The 16,922-nt window shown below is 39.8% G+C and overlaps 1 protein-coding gene across 1 annotated transcript in view; it reads right to left on the bottom strand.

Moving 5' to 3' along the window:
* The window catches only part of TSHR (thyroid stimulating hormone receptor), a 163,674-nt gene that overhangs the window by 146,116 nt on the left and 636 nt on the right, over nt 1–16,922 (bottom strand). The window lies entirely within an intron of this gene.

The following is a 16,922-nucleotide window of genomic DNA, read 5'->3' on the forward strand; positions in this document are numbered from 1 at the left end:
GATCCCCCTAGGGAAGTGCCCACAATGTCACTACAAGCATTGTTGGTTAATGTCCCCCCATCATTCCTAAAAGGGACCTCTGGCCATTTGCCAAAGTAACTGTCACCTGGTAAACAAAAATCCAAGACTTCTTAAAGATGATTGGATACAAGGTTTGAGCTTATATTGATAGGACTATGTCCCAAGATAAATTGCAGATATTAGTGTCAACTTTAAAGACTTAAAGGATGCAGAATAGTGGCCGATTCATATCCTCATTCAATTCTCCTATCTGCTGCCTGTAAGAAACAAAACAAACAAAAACCCCAAACAAATAGATTGAGGTGAGTGACAATGTACTTTAACAGACTTAACCAGTAAGTAGGTTCTATCATAGCTGCTGTTGCCAGATATGTCTTCACTGGAACACATCAGCACAGCTTCTAGCACTCTATATGTGATTATCGATCTGGTGCATGTGTTCTCGTCTTGATTCCTATCAATAGAGAGAATCAAAAGTAGTAAACCTTTATACAGGAAGAATAGCAATACCTATTTACTGTTTTGCCCCAGGGGCTCCATTTCATAGGAGTTTGCAGGGAGGGGTAGTCTTGACACCGCACACATCATCACCTGATGATATGCTAATTAGAGTTGATGGGCAAAAAGTAGAAGAAAGCTGAATGTCATGGGGTAGCAGATAAATCCCACAAAGATTCAGGAACCTCTTCCATTGGCAATGTGCTTTGTCTGGGGCATTCTAAAAAATCCCTTCTGGCCGGGTGTGGTGGCTCATGCCTAGGTAATCCCAGCACTTTGGGAGGCCAGGATGGGTGGATCATTTGAGGTCAGGAGTTCAAGGCCAGCCTGGCCAACATTGTGAAACCCCCCTAACTACTGAAAATACAAAAATTAGGCAGTAGAGGCATGTGCCTGTAATCCCAGCTACTTGGGAGGCTGAGGCAAGAAAATCACTTGAGCCTGGGAGGCGGAGGTTGCATGAGCCGAGGTCGCATCATTACACTGCAGTCTGTGTGACAGAGTGAGACCCTGTCTCAAAAAAAAAAAAAAAAAAAAAAAAAAAAATCCCTTCTAAAGTGCAGGACACATAGTTGTATCTTGCCCTTTCTGCCTTTTACACAGAAGTACAGCATTTGCTGGGCCTCTTGGCTTTTGGCAGCACTAGCACTGTAACCCATTTTCCCATTGATCAGGTAACTCAGAAGGCTGCCAGTTTCAGGTGGGACCTAAAACAAGGGTCTATAACAGATTCAGGCTGAGATATCAGCTGCCCTGCCATGTGGGCCACACAGCCCAGCAGATCTTACAAAAACTACAGATATCCAACCTGGAAAAGAATGTTCTGTGGATTCTCCAGCAGGTCCCAGTAAGAGAATGAGAGCTCAGTCTCTTAAGGTTTTAGAGTAAGGATCTGCCTTCTGAAGGACAGAAATACCCTTTATGTGTAAGATAATTCCTGGCATGCTATTCTGCCTTAGTAGAGACTGAGACATCTTCCATGGGGTATCAAGTGACTCTCTGACTGCAGCTGTCCATTGTGAATTGGGTGTGAGTTTTACTGAGTCGTAAAATGAGGTGAGCACACCAGCAATTGATTTTATGGTAGAAATTTTACATTTTGGATCGAGCAAGTCTACAAAGGGAAGGTAAATTCATGAATAGGTGGCCTAGACTCCCACTTTCCTTATCTCTGCTGCACTCTCACTGAAATTGGCTTCATGGAGAGCTCCTGAGGACCACTCGATGGAGTTCATAGGTTGGTGCTTGCTTTACAGATTGGCACAATAAATGAATGCCAGCCAAAAAAACATACAGTACAGCCTCACTCAAGGGTGACCTTAAAAGACAATGGTGAAAGGAAATGTTTACAGTCAGTTGATCTGTGAGGATAAGAACAATCATTCTCTTTGTGTGAAGGGAGAAAGAACCATGACAAGGGTATATGTGGAATACCAAAAAGTAGCAAGTAACTTAGCTGGTTGATCACTGACCTGGAAAGAATAATATTGGAAAATAGAGAACAAGAAAGTCTAGGAAACAAATATAGATGTAACTTTGGGAGTGGGAACCAAAATTATGTGGACCTTTGTGTCTCACATTAATGCTTATCAGAGAGTATCCACTGATTACTCTGGTTTGTGGTGAATCTCAACAACCAGGTAGACAAGATGATTCATTTTAGAGATACCATCCAGTTTTGGTTAAATGAACATGAATGCAGTGGCCACGGTGACAGGAATGGAAGCCAAGCATGGACCCAACAGCTTGGGCTCCTTTTCATAAAATCTAATCAAGATACTTCTGTAAATGATCAACCTGTCAGTAGTATAGTTCAATGCTGCACCCTTGACGAGGCACATTTCCTTAAAGAGAACAGCCAGACATTTGGTGCCATTTTGATTACACTGTACCCTTCCCAGTTAGACATTTGGGGGCAGTTTGATTACACTGGACCCTTCCCACCCTGTAAGAAATAGTAACTCATTTAAAACATCACGGTTACTTTGGATTGGTCTTCTCTGACTTCAGTGCCTCTACCGGCACCACCATTCAAGGGTTTATAAAATGCCTGATCTACCAATATGAAAACCTGTACAGCATTGCCTCATCAAGGGATGCATTTCATGGCAGAGAATGCGCAACAAAGGGCATATGAACACTATATCTGCTAGTCTCACTGTGTACCCTGTCATGAAGAAGCAGACTGCCTACAAGAATGGTGGAATGAATTAAAGACTCAGCTGAGGTGCCAGCTTGGGGACAAAACCCTGCAGGTTTGGGATCTGACCTAAGGAAGGATATGAGCTGAATCAGTAGCCAACATATGCCATTGTGTTCTATGTAAGGGTCTGAAGGAAGACCCTGGGCAATGGTAGAATTGGCCCATCTCACCATCACCCCAGTAACCTAACATTCAAATTTTGAGCTTCCCGTCTCAATTCCTGCCCAATTAAAGGTACTAGTTCCTGAGTAGAAAGATTACTTCTCCCAAGTAAAAAATACAGGGAGCTTGACACTATAATGACCACCTGGTCATTTGGGCTCCTCATGCTAGTGGACAAATAGGTAAATAAAGGAGTTTCTCTATTGAGGAATATTAGGCCCTCTTTACCACGAGAAGCTAGGGCAGCTGCAACATGTTGGGAACAGTGAGGAGTGTCTAGAATGCAGGGAATTCACTGGAGCATCTCTTGGTTCTTTTGAGCCCACAGATAATGGTGACGGAGAAAATAAAGCGACTATATCTGACAAGAACAAGGCAACTAAGCTTTCAGAACACTTGGAACTGAAGTCTGGGTCTTCCATCAGGCAATTAACTCAACCAGTCAGAGTGCTGGGCAAGGGTAAGACAAATCTAGAATTGGAGTCAAAGAGAGATGAGGACTATCAATAGCATCCTTCAGATCAGCTGCAACAGAGCAGACTAGTTTATTTCATAAACCCTCTTGTATTATGTCTTTGCAAGGATTGCATCTTGAAGGAATCTCTGTGGAAGACTGGGTTTGTATTCCCCTTTCTTGTAAAAAAAAAAAAAAGTAAGGACATCTCATTCTTACATAACCAGAGGCGCTGTATTTTATTATGGGAGCCAGATATAATAAAAAGCTTGGGCAAATCTGAGTTATGCCAAAAGGCTAACCAGCCCTGGATGCCTGTTATACATCATTTTAGATTCTCTCAGGATCACCTCTTATACTGGCCCTGCTGCAGCTACCAGTTCTGTATGATCTCTGACTAGCTTCATGCAGGTACAGCTCGACAGTACTGCACCTCAGCCCTGCACCACACACCTCTCATCTCCCACCCTGGGACTTTTTAATTAATATCAGGAAATACTCTCATCACCCAGGCACGAGAAACCTGTAAGGTCAGTAGGATTAACTCCCTGACTCGTGGGAGCCAAGAACTGATGGATAGATATTTTACCTTTCCTCCCTCCTAAAACAAGTGTCCTGCGATGCATGTCATCTGAATTCTCAGGTGGCCTCAGGGTTTTCAGCAACCATTTGTTTCTAGCAGCAGGAAACTCTCCCTCTCTCCCTGCTTCACTTCCCCATCCTACCTTCTCTTCCTGGAATCACACTCCCCAACAAAAATTCTCACACAGGCTCTGCTTTCTGGAGAATTCAGGCTAAGACATCGCTGACTCCTCTCTTTTGCTTGAAGTCCACGTAATCTGTTAGAAAATCCTGTTGGAGTTACCTCTAAAATAAGCCCAGGCAATTTCTTACTACATTCCCTGCAAAAAAAGCTGGTTCAAGCCAGTACCGTCTTTTACCTGATTGAGAAACATAGTAGCCAGGGTGACCTTACTAAAATGTAAGTCAGGTCAGGGTGAGGCACAGTGGCTCACATCACCATTTTGGGAGGCCGAGGTGGCTAGATCCCTTGAGGTCAGGAGTTTAAGACCAGCCAGACCAACATGGTGAAAACCTGTCTCTGCTAAAAATACAAAAATTAGCCAGGCATGGTGGCACATGCCTGTAATCTCAGCTTCTAGGGAGGCTGAGGCAGGAGAATTGCTTGAACCCGGAAGGAGCAGCTTGCTGTGAATCAAGATCATACCATTGCACTCTAGCCTGGGCAACAGGGCAAGACCCCCATCTCAAAAAAAAAAGTAAGTCAAGTCTTGCTTTTTTGCATATGTGGCTCAAAATCCTTAATATCTTCTTATCTCATTCCGAAAATAAGCATATATATTGTTTGTTTGTTTGTTTGTTTCTCCTCCAGATATTAACCTGGATTCCTTTTTTAGCTCCTTCAGGTCCTTATTCAAATGTCATTTTCTCAGTGAGGTCTTCTGTTATGGACTGAATATTTGTGTGTTCCCCAAATTCATATGTCCTAATCCCTGATGTGAAAGCATTAGAAGATGGGGCTTTGGGGAGGAAATTTGTTTATGAGGGTAGAACCCTTATGGTTGAATTAGTGCCCTTATAATAAAAAACAAAAGAGAGATGATCTTGGCTTTTTGCTATGTGAGGATATAAGGAGAAGATGGTCAAGCGCAAACCAGGAAGCAGCCCTCACAAGGCAGCAGAACTGCCAGCACCCTGATCTTGGACTTCCAGTGTACAGAACTGTGAGAAGTAAACGGTTGTTGTGTAAGCAAGCCACTCAGTCTACGATGTTCTGTTAGAGGAGCCCAAATGAAGACACCTTGCTGACCATTTAAAATGCAATGTCCAGCATTCCTTCTCCCTCTTCCTTCCTTTATGTTTCTCCACTATACTTTTCACCATCTGACATTCTCTGTTTTACTTTTTTTTTCTTTTTGGATATTTTCTCCTGTTAGGATGTAAGCTCAGTGGGGTCATTTATTATATATCAATGCCTGGAATAGTACTAGTATATGATAGGTGAGCAATAAATATTTATTTACAAAACAAGGAAAGAAGGAAGAAAAATTTATAATAAAATGCCACCAATCTAGAGGTAGTATTTCTGGTCATCTCAAATCTTTGGAGCATGTCCATAAACCAGAAATAACTGCAAAGAGTATTGATTTGGAAACACTGCCATTGTAAAGCCCACTAAAGACTTTCTCATGGTGGAGTATTTCATTTATGCTTGTCCTTAGATCCTCTTTATTCTCATGCACAGAGCCCTTCCCTAAAAGTAACCTTCTAGTTTCTTGGCTTAAGAAAAGATTGAAATAACAAAATATAAAGTGACAGTACCTGGCAATAAGAGGAGACAATTTCAGTCTCCTCTCTGGAGTTGTATAATTATGAGAATGCACAGGCATGGGTAAGATTAAGTTAATGCCTGGAAAATATAAGCCAGAAGGTTCATGTATCATGTAAATACAGAGATCGTGTTTTCTAAAAGAAAAATGTGGACATAAGGAAGCTCTTTCCAGGTGCACAAGTGATGTGGAAAGTTTAGATTAAAATGATGATGAAGTATTTGAATTTCTGGAATATTCTGATGGCAGTCTTCTCGATGAGACTGTGCCATAAACATCCAGGGCACCTGTCACCACATGTAAGAGAACAATATTTATAAACTGTCTTAAAAATCACAAGTGCCAGCTTTGTAATTAAAACATTGTTTTGAAAATTTCTGGAATACCCTAAATGTTCTTAAAGATTCACACAGAAAGGAAGCAAAGTAGGTAGGGTCTGATATCTAAATGGAAGACTTTAAAAAAAGTCTGTAATTTTGAAGAAATGGGGCCATTTTGCCCATTCTTAAAGGTTTCAAGTGCTATTTTTTAATTAATGTAATGAAAGGCAGAGCGTAATTAAGTATGTTGACCAGCTTCAGTAAAAATGGCAACAGTCAGTATGAAGAATTTCACATCATGTAGGAGCATTAGAAACTTATGAAACCTGTTTTTAAACTATTGACTTGAAAAGGTTGCAATGTTTAGTGAATTTCTGTGTGAAGAGTCTATCAAGGGACAGGCTAAATGCAAGCCTTAAAGAAAGTAATCACCATAATAATATATTAGAAGAAAAACCATCACATTCAAAGGTCAGGTAGTTTTCACTTATTTTAAAAATCTATCTGTTAGGGTTGTTTGCAATATAATAAAAAGATTGAGTCATAGTGAATACACTTACAAAATGCCAAATTATTTCAAAGCAGAATTTCTTAACTTGTGAGTGGTCAAGGACATCTTTGAAGATCTAAGGAAAGTTATAGAGTCTCAGAAATGCACTGATTGAGACAAACTTTCACATAACCACAGATTCCTAAGAGCACAGCCACGAACTCCTTGGAGGCCCATGAACTTTTGTCTGATAAATCTTAATCCAAAGGGTAACACACACATTTTGTACAACCAGAAAACACAAAAATAATCAAATAGATCAATTTAACTGAATTTCTCAGTTCTGGACAAAAAATGACAACTATTGTAATAAATTGATGAATCCAGACAAACCTAATTCATTCAACAATATGTTTTATGCATTATGAATGAGTTTTCTATGCTTACTACTTCATCAGAGGTCATTTAAGAAAATGGACTTAGGCCCCAGGATAGCTAGTTTGTTCACACAGATGAAAACTGAACATTCTGGATCTAGGCCTCTGATATCATGTCTGAATGGGCTTGGTCTCGTCAAAACTCATCTGATTGTTGAGGTTGGACTTTTAAACACACACAGTGCTGCCTCCCAAAAACATCTTCTCTGGCCTATGGTGCCGGCCATGTGGGGCCTTCAAGTCATCCCTTTGGGTCAAGTTACTGAGATATGCAAATTCAAAAGGAAGGCAGAAAAATACTTCAGGAAGGTATATATGAAGCTGCATGAAAAACTCTTATATGATACAAAATAATTTGTAGTTTTCTTGGTAAAAATTCTTTGTGATTTTTTGGAAGTTACATTAAAAAAAAAAAAAAAAAACCCGGAGATTTCAAGGGAAGGCATGCTTGCTCTGGAATGTTTCTAGGTGCCCCAGCAATCCCAGGGAACTCTTCTCCTTCCCTCTTGCTTAGGAGTACTACATTTGGAAAGCTTAGGAAGCACTGGTAAAGTTATTATTCCTTGAAGGTGGCTGTTCAGAGTAATGACTTTCACATGGTTTTAGTAACATAAGCATAGGGTCAGACAAGCAGTGAGAGAAGGGGAACTCCATCAAATGTCATTTTAGTATCTGAAAAACTAGCATCCCAGATAATCAGGAAAAATATTAAGGCAGAATTCCATCTATCCTAATATAGCAATAAAACTCAAGGACTCTTTGAAAAATAATCCTAAAAGGGTATGACAGACCCAATGGAATGACACTAAAGTGCCTCCAGAGCCATTAATTAATTCATTCATTCCTCTATTAGACAAATATTTATTGACTACCTATTACATATCAAACTGGAGTATATAAACTGAAGAAAATAGACAAATTACAACAAAACAAACTAAAAAGCTTCCTTTTTATTCTTATAGAGGAATACATAAAGACTCTTGTGGAAAACAAATTAAAAATAAGAATAAATTATGTGGTATATTAGAAGGTGACAGGTGCTTTGAGATAATTTTGTTTTGAAAGCAGGAATGTTCAATTTTAAACAAAGTGATTAGTAAAGGCTTAATTGAGAAGATAATAATTAAACAAAAACTTGAAGGAGGTGAGGAAGTTAGCATGAGGACGTCTGGGAAAGCAATGGTCCAGGGAGAGGGAAGAATGGAATGTGAGAAGCCCGACACATTTGAGGCCAGCAGAGAGGATGAAATGAAAGCTGAATTACTAAGAGAGAGTAATAAAAAAAAAAGCATCAGAAAAATAAAGATCTGGATCATGTAGGGCCTTTGGGGCCACCGAAAGGACTTTGATTTTTATTTCGAGATAGCCAGGAGGGTTCTGAGAAGAGGCAGGAGACTACCTGAAGTACATTTTTAAAGACCTCTCTGGTAGCTGTGTGAAGAATAGATTGAGAACAAAAGTGAAAGCAGACCAGCTAAGAGGATCCTTCCATAAACCAGAAGGCAAGGCATTTCAGGTCCCTTAAGAGAGCCAAAGATTTCCAAATCTTAACTGAAGGAGTAAAGGAGCTTTGCTACTATCTATGTGGCGGTTGCAGATTTTGAGGTGGTACTGAGAGACCAACCCTCTTTTTAAGTGATAGGCTCCCACCTATGGCAATGAACAACAAGGCTAAGCATGTCCCATGAGCCTCTGGACTTCATGGTACAATAGGAAGATCTATTAATATTAGTAATTCATCCTCCAAATTGGGACATATTTGAGAGTGAGAGGAATGCTATCAATCACACTTGAATGACAGAATGTAATGGGGTTCAAGACATTCTATCCCCAAATGTGATACCTTGGCATTTGAGAAAACAGCAGAAGCAAGTCTCTGACTTTTCCCTGCCCTTCTCCCCTGAAGCAGGTCATACAATAATTCTCTGGCCTTCTTCTAAAGTAGGTCATAAGACCCTCATTTCAGAGGGGCTCTCCCTACACCAGGAGAAAAAGAATGAAGGCACAGAGACACCAAGATGAATTTGAACAAACAGGACTTGCTAAGATACCCCCCACCAACCACAGCTTATTACAATTCAACAATATCCTTTTGTCCTCCAATCTGCATGGCTGTCCATAAAAATATATAGTTTTCTCTCTTCCTTTGGGTCTTTATTACTGAAGGCTCGTGTCATGTAAAACTTGTATTTAATAATTGTTTAATTTTTATTCTTGTCAATCTGTTTTGTTGTTGTTGTTATTGTATGGTCTCAGCCACGCATCATGTGATAGGTAAAGAAAAGATAGTTTCTGCCCTCCAAGAGGAGGATCCATTTGGATAGGGATGAAATCTGGCAACCAGTGGATGCTTCCATTAAGAACCTGGAGTTCATTAGGGGAGGAAGATCAATTTGTTTAATTAATAAACATATTTAGCTTGGGAAAATTTAGAGTTAACAATCTAAATCAGACTCTAAATCACACTCAAAGTATTAATATGTTCGTGTTGAGTTTAAGAATAATCTCTCTCTATATATATATGTGTGTGTGTGTGTGTGTGTGTGTGTGTGTGTGTGTAGTATTTTGAGTATTTGTATTAACAGAAGTTGTTGACCTCGTTGGTATATCTAATAGATTGGTCTTGTTATTTCAATTTAAAATGTATAATTGAGTCATTTATTTTGACTTGTGATTTAAGTTGAAAAGGAAATTAGAGGTTTTAATAAGTTTACCTGTATAGTGCTCACTGGGAGGTGATAAATTTTCTGTAATTTTGCATGTATTACTGGGAGAAAAATGTGTTTCAATGAAAAGGTGTGTATTGACTAGAGTACACCCTTCCAAGTTTCTCAGTCTGATTCTACGGGGGTTATTTTACAATGTTGTAGATTGTAAATAACTGCAGCAATGCAAACCAGTTTCATCTGCGATTGTCAATTCTGTCCTGTATGGAAAAGCTTCTATGAACTTTCCTCCCTCACTGAGGAGGAAGCTAGTTTTGCCTCCATCTATATAATCTGACATTCCTAATCTATAAATGTGTCTAGTTTGTGGGCTATCCTTTATGCTAGTTGTAATATCTTACCAGGTTCCTCATTATGGTGGGTTAAAGCATCCCCCTCCCAATTCATACCTGCCTGGAACCATGGAATGTAGCTTTACTTGGAAATAAGGTCTTTGCAGATGAATTAGAGTGGGCCTAAAACCTATAATTGCAGGGAAGGCCATGGATTGCCAGCAGCAACTGGCACCTAGAAAGAACCAGGAGGATTTGTCCCAACAGTCTTCAGAGAAAGCATGGCCCTGCCAATATCTTGATTTCCAACTTTTAGCTTCTAGAACTGTGAGAAAGTCAACTTCTGTTGTTTTAAGCCACCCAGTTTGTGGTACGTTGTTATGGCAACCTTAGGCAGCTCATATACACTCATCAGTGAGTTAATTAAAATCTTTGACGTGTTCAATTTGTAGCTGTGTGAGAGTTACAATTTTACCTTTCTTTGAAAATGCTGACAGTATTAACTCATTCATACTACCCGGGAATCTGGTGAGTCAGAGACTACTACCCTTTTTTAATAGATGGAGAAACTGAGACCCAGAGGAACTAAGCAATGTTCCCCAGAGCATATTTAGGGAATAGCAGACCAAGGCATTCAACCCAGAGGATCTCACTCCAGAGTTTGACTGTCTAAAAACTTAGCATTCCTGGTACTTACGAAGTTTAGTATAATAGATGCTTCAGAATTTTCTACGGATTGGGAAAGTTTCATCAAGCATTCAAGTACTTTAAAACAAAATACATTAAATTTGTTTTAATTTAAATGATTTATTATGTTACTAAACTTCATAGGAAATCAGTTATTAAAATATTATTAAGTGATAAAATACTCCTAACAGTAACTATTACAATTAGATTTCCAAACAAAATAATAAATATATATATGAAAACTCAATAAAGAATTAGGTTTTACATTTATCTCTTTAACAAATAAAATGTTAATTTAAAAATCCAGTTACCCCCATTAACTTTTTCTGTGCACAGAAACTGCTCCCAAGTCATCAGAATTCACCTCCCAAGGACATCAGAATTCACCTTGACTGAGTTATGAAGGGAGTAGTAACAAAATTTATTGTCTATTAATATGTTCATCCCAAGTGAATAAATCAAACTCTTTCAGCTTTCAGGTCAGAATTCTTCAAAGCTCCTGGAATACCATGTCTCCGCCCTCCCCCTCCTCCCCTGAAACTTCTTATACCCAGCTCCTACTGGTTCTTCAGGGGGTAGCACAAAGCCTTCTCTGAACCCCATTTTTTTTTTTTTTTTTTTTTTTTTGAGACGGAGTTTCGCTCTCGTTACCCAGGCTGGAGTGCAATGGCACGATCTCGGCTCACCGCAACCTCCGCCTCCTGGGTTCAGGCAATTCTCCTGCCTCAGCCTCCTGAGTAGCTGGGATTACAGGCACGCGCCACCATGCCCAGCTAATTTTTGTATTTGTAGTAGAGACGGGGTTTCACTATGTTGACCGGGATGGTCTCGATCTCTTGACCTCGTGATCCACCCGTCTCGGCCTCCCAAAGTGCTGGGATTACAGGCTTGAGCCACCGCGCCCGGCCTCTGAACCCCATTTTAAGTGAGCATCCCTCATCCCTACTAAGAGCCCACTCAACACACTTACACAATTATAACTCTGTGTTTATGTAATTATTTGATTAATATGCAGCTCCCACACTAGATTGTAAGATCCCTGCAGGCAGGAACATGTTGGTGGTGTTCTCCATTAAATCCAGAGTGTGACACAGTGTCTGGAATATAGTCAGTCCTTAATAAAGATTTGCAGAATGAAGGAAGTAATAAGCAATGGAGAGGGCATATGGCCTGTCTTCAGTGGTGGAATTCCCCATTGTGTGTAATATTAGAAGGACCCAGTTCTGTGTCTCCTACTTCAGACACCAAAAGTGAGCGGGGGACCTCCTTCCTCTGTCTACCTCCAGCAGCTATGACTTGCCAGCCAATCAAATGTTCCCATACAGGATACCACTCTCAAGTAGGTGATTTAAAGACACAGGGACAGTTGGGAAATTATTGATGACAGCACATAGACAGTCTGGCAGCTGTAGGACCACAGATGTCCAGTGGCTGTGGTTTCTATATTGTCCATGGAATTGTCCTAAACAGATGATTCACTGTGGCTCCAGCTCCTTGCCCACTGTAGGCCTTGGCCTATTTTCAAAGCCTGGTCCTAAAATAATTCTGTAAATGACATGTTCTTTCAAAATATTTTTTTCTTCCTGAAGCTAAACAGAGTGGGTTTTCTGTCACTTACCATCAGAAATCTTGATTTAAATGCATATGTATGTCTAAATATATATATGTACAGGTATATAGATATATTCCCTTTCTACATACATTCTCTCTCATATATATGTATATATATGATAGACAAATTTTATTGTCTATTATGTTATTATATTATTATTATATTATTACTATTATTATATTATTATATCCCAAGTGAATAAATCAAATAATAGTAATAATATTATATTATATTAATACTATTATGATATTATTATATCCCAAGTGAATAAATCAAATCCCTTTAACTTGTACGTCAGAATTCTTCAATCTGCTTAGAACACTGTTTCATACGTATGGGAAACGAGAGAGAGAATGGAAGAGAGAGCCTGGAAATATGAAATGAAATCACCTTTACAAGTGTGGGGCCGTGTTTGGGGAGCATGTGGGTGTGGAAGCAGAGGGCTTCTCTTTAGGTTGGAAACAATTGTTATTCACATTACAACTACCGATTGTGACTAAAACCATTGTGAACTATACAAAACATCCACATTTCTTTAAGTGTGGAACAAAGATGACTTGGAGATACACGAGATTATTTTAGGTGGAGTGCCCACCCGGCATGAAATAACACTGAATCACACAGTGAGAAAGTAATTCCTTTTTTGGTTGTCTTTCCATCTTTTCAATATGATCAGGGACGCCATGCCAGACTGCTACCTCTTTACTACTTATTAACACTTGGTTGGCTTCCTTTTTAACAAAGAGAAGGCAGCTGTAGGTTCAGTATATTCAGACAATAGTCTCTAGCTAGAATTCAATTATATTTTTGTTGTTGCTGTTTTTAGTTTTCTGTTATTTATACCAAGTCATGCTAATTTTTCACTTGTAACCATTCTAAATTTATTTCAGTTAGAGAAGTGAGTCAACTTAAAAATACTGAGTAAATAACAGCACAGATGGAATACAGGGCACAAAAGCCAAAGATGGTGAATGACTGTCTTCAGTTTAGTAAACACTGAGAGAGTCCATCAATTAGAGCCACAGATACAGAATGCAAATGACTAAAAATGGAACCTGAAAACAACAACTTCTTCAGAAACATATCTGAAGGCATGCATGTGGACAAACCACTTACTTCATTGAAACTCAAGACCAAAGACAGCAGTGGGGTTGGAGAAGGCAGAGGTGGAAATTATCATCATGATTAAACTGAAAGCAGGTAGGTTAAACGAACACAGTAAGGCATGTCAGCACTCTCTTGAAGAAGAATCCACACAAACAAGAATGGTGGTCAAATCCTATCTACCTCCTCCTTCAGAGAAGGAAGGATCTTCTCATGCACAGAAGCAACAAAGGGCAACTTTCTGAGTAAGAGAGGGTGATGGGTCAATCTTGTTATCCTTGGTTTTGAGATAATATGATCTATAATTATATGCCAACATTTAAATTTTATTCTCTTGCTTCATTTAAGTTTTCTTAAATCAGTAATTTTCAATAGAAGAGAGTGATTTTTTTTCAAACTACCTACATGGCAAAGATTCTAGAATGTTCCACCAGTGATAGGGGAAGCAGGCATCCCAGCTCTCCCTCACCTTCCACTCAGGTAAAGCCAATGAAAGTGCATCATGCCCTTCTGGAGGGGAGGATTGAGGAAAAGACACAGCATCACTTCTTCAGTGAGGGCCAGAGTCTGTAACTGTCTCCCCTCCATCCATAAGACCACAGGGCTGGGACATCGGTAGTAGGACAAGAGAGCTGTTTACCTTTCAGAACAATAGTCTATGAGCAGAAGATAAGCTTTAGAAAAAGTTGTTCCCGGCACCATCATAGTTTGTAAAATGTCTAAGAAGTGGTTATACAGCAATCTTGATGAAGGTTGCAGAAGTAATGCAAATAACTCTACAAGAACAAAATACCTTACATTTAAACCCTGTGTGAGCTCTTCAAAAGCTTTAAAAAGAGGTACACTCTGAATAATATAAAACTTGTGAGGGAACATGCCTCAGTAGTAGATCCTGTTTAATTTAAGTAGACCAAAAAGGGGTTGCCACCCCCAGGACAGCTTTTTAATGACAAAGATTTAGTTTGTTTCAGCAGGGAATACTTTCCATAACTTAGATACAGTCTTTCTTTTCTTCCTCCTCTCTCTTTCTTCCTTCCCTTCTTCTTTCCTTTCACTGCTAACCTCCTGCTTTCTGAGTTCTTGCATCTGAGGAATAGCCCCCAAGGTTATCTGTTGGTTTATTAGACATGACTTCTTTTCAGACTTTTTCCTCCAGAGCTTATGACCATGAGGGGAAAACTGGTACAGTGAGAAACACTTTCCATCTGCAAGTGGTGGCTTATGGGTGTAGCTGATGATATGATATTTCTTTTTTTTTTTTTTTGAGACCGAGTTTTGCCCTTGTTGCCCAGGCTGGAGTGCAATGGCGCGATCTCGGCTCACTGCAACCTCCGCCTCCTGGGTTCAGGCAATTCTCCTGCCTCAGCCTCCTGAGTAGCTGGGATTACAGGCACGCGCCACCACGCTGAGCTAATTTTTAGTATTTTTAGTAGAGACGGGGTTTCACCGTGTTGACCAGGATGGTCTCGATCTCTTGACCTCGTGATCCACCCGCCTCAGCCTCCCAAAGTGCTGGGATTACAGGCTTGAGCCACCGCGCCCAGCCTGATATGATATTTCAAATCCTGACTTTACTACTTACGAGCTATGCAACATTGAGCAGATTACTTCATTTTTATTTCTTTGCCTCAATGTCTTCATCTATAGATGAGGACAATAACATCACCTACTTAACTGGATTTGGTGAGGATTCATTGGGTGAGTTCTTGCAACATACTGAGAACAGGACCCCCCCATAAGTAAACACTATAATTGTTAGCTTTACATGTTTTGCTTCTCTTATATGCTTTTGGGGTGGGGGCAAGAGTTCTACCATCCCCAAAAGAGTTGAAAATTTTTCTACTATTGCAGATGGTTGTAGCTATTGCTCAAAAGCTACCATATTGTTGTACCCATACTTTTCCTCAAGTTTCTCTTTTCCATCTCAGAATAACTTTATTCTTCAGAACATACTACCTCACTCCCCATTATTCTCAAGGTCAGATCCTCCTTGCCGCTCGCCGTCTTTACCCAATGACTTCTTGTGATTCCTTGCCTTCCCTCAGACTATTCTCATCAGTATCATGTCAGCACCTAAAAAGTACCTAGGTAAACCTTTTCTTTTGCCCAGAAGGAAATTCAGCTCCTTCCAGTCAGTCATCTTACACAGTTTCACAGTTAGTAAAGAAGGACTGAGGAGATTGCTGGTTTTCTGACTCTGGTTCCATTGCTCATTCTCCTTTACCCTTTCTTTCTCAACTTTTGGTGGCGTTTTAAACAGGATGTCTCTGAGATTTTTTGCACTGTCAGAGATACATCTCTCTTCAGTGACTTGAATTTCTGCCCCTGTTAAAGAAGTATCTGAAGAAGGGATGTCTTTGGGTTTCTTTCTCCCCAACACACAGTGGACATCCAGAGACCTGGCATATTCATGTGTCGATTCATTCACTTAAGCTTTTTTTTTTTTTTTTTTTTTTTTTTTTAATGTCTAAGTAGTTCCAGGGTTTCAGGAATTCAGGGTTGAAGGACAGTGTCCCCGTGTTAGAGAAGCTTGTGTCCTGGTTGTGTGGGCATGCAAATAAATAACAAGTCACAAGAAAGCAAACAATGCCTAAGGGATAAGCAGAGAACTCTTTTGGGAAGGAGGGTATACCTCACCCAGCCTGAGGGTCATAGGCCAGGAGAAGCTTCCGCGGGGTTGTTCCAGAATCTGGATCTGGGACTAGGCATTAGCCAGGTGAAGACAAGGGGCAAATGTGCTTTAGGCAGGGGGGGCCGGAATGTGGGGAGGATGGCAAGGGCAGTGGTAACAGCAGGGACCTTTGGGGAAGTGCCAGAGTTCTTTTCAGTTGGAGGGTGAAGTTAGAGAAATTAGGAGTAATGAGGTTGAAAAGACTTGACTAGGTTTTGAAAGATCTGGTAGGCTGCACAAAAAAATTTTATTCTAGCCATGACAAGCAACCCATGTGGAGATGTAATCAAGAGGGTATTACAACTTTTACATGTTTTATTCTGTGGTAGCAGCAAGGAGAATGACTACCACACTATTTGGAGGTTACTGAACTAATTAATTCAGGTGTGCTAAGAAAGGAGGGTATCTCAGAGCAAAGAAATACATCTCTGAGCTGAAATATTCATCTACTGTTAAATAGTCTTCATGAGCTAAATTCTTGAGAAAATCTAGAAGTGCAACTTTCCGATTTCTTTTCATCTGTCAACATTTTCTTTAACAACCTGCACTTTCTTACCTTAACTGGATTTAACTAGCCCAGGTTGTTTTACTATTCTTTCTTTCTGTTCTATTTTTTACCGATCAAGAGAGACTTTATTCCCTTGGTTTTGTCTACAATTTCAATGGTCACTGATTTAAATTGCTGTTAAGAAACAGATTGTGTGTGTACAATCTTATTTAACATCAGGTTTCTAATTTGGTAACATTTAACATGCAGATAAATGTACTATGCTTTTATGAAATTTCATTTCTTTATACCTCTACCATGCCTATCACAAAGCAGGGTTCTGGATGCACTGTTTCACTGGCAGTTCACATTTGAGTAAGTAACTTACAGATACTGTACAGACAGTTCATTTTAAAAAGGGGCCCGG

Source organism: Saimiri boliviensis, chromosome 2 (genome assembly GCF_048565385.1).
Source record: "Saimiri boliviensis isolate mSaiBol1 chromosome 2, mSaiBol1.pri, whole genome shotgun sequence".
Taxonomy (NCBI): domain Eukaryota; kingdom Metazoa; phylum Chordata; class Mammalia; order Primates; family Cebidae; genus Saimiri; species Saimiri boliviensis.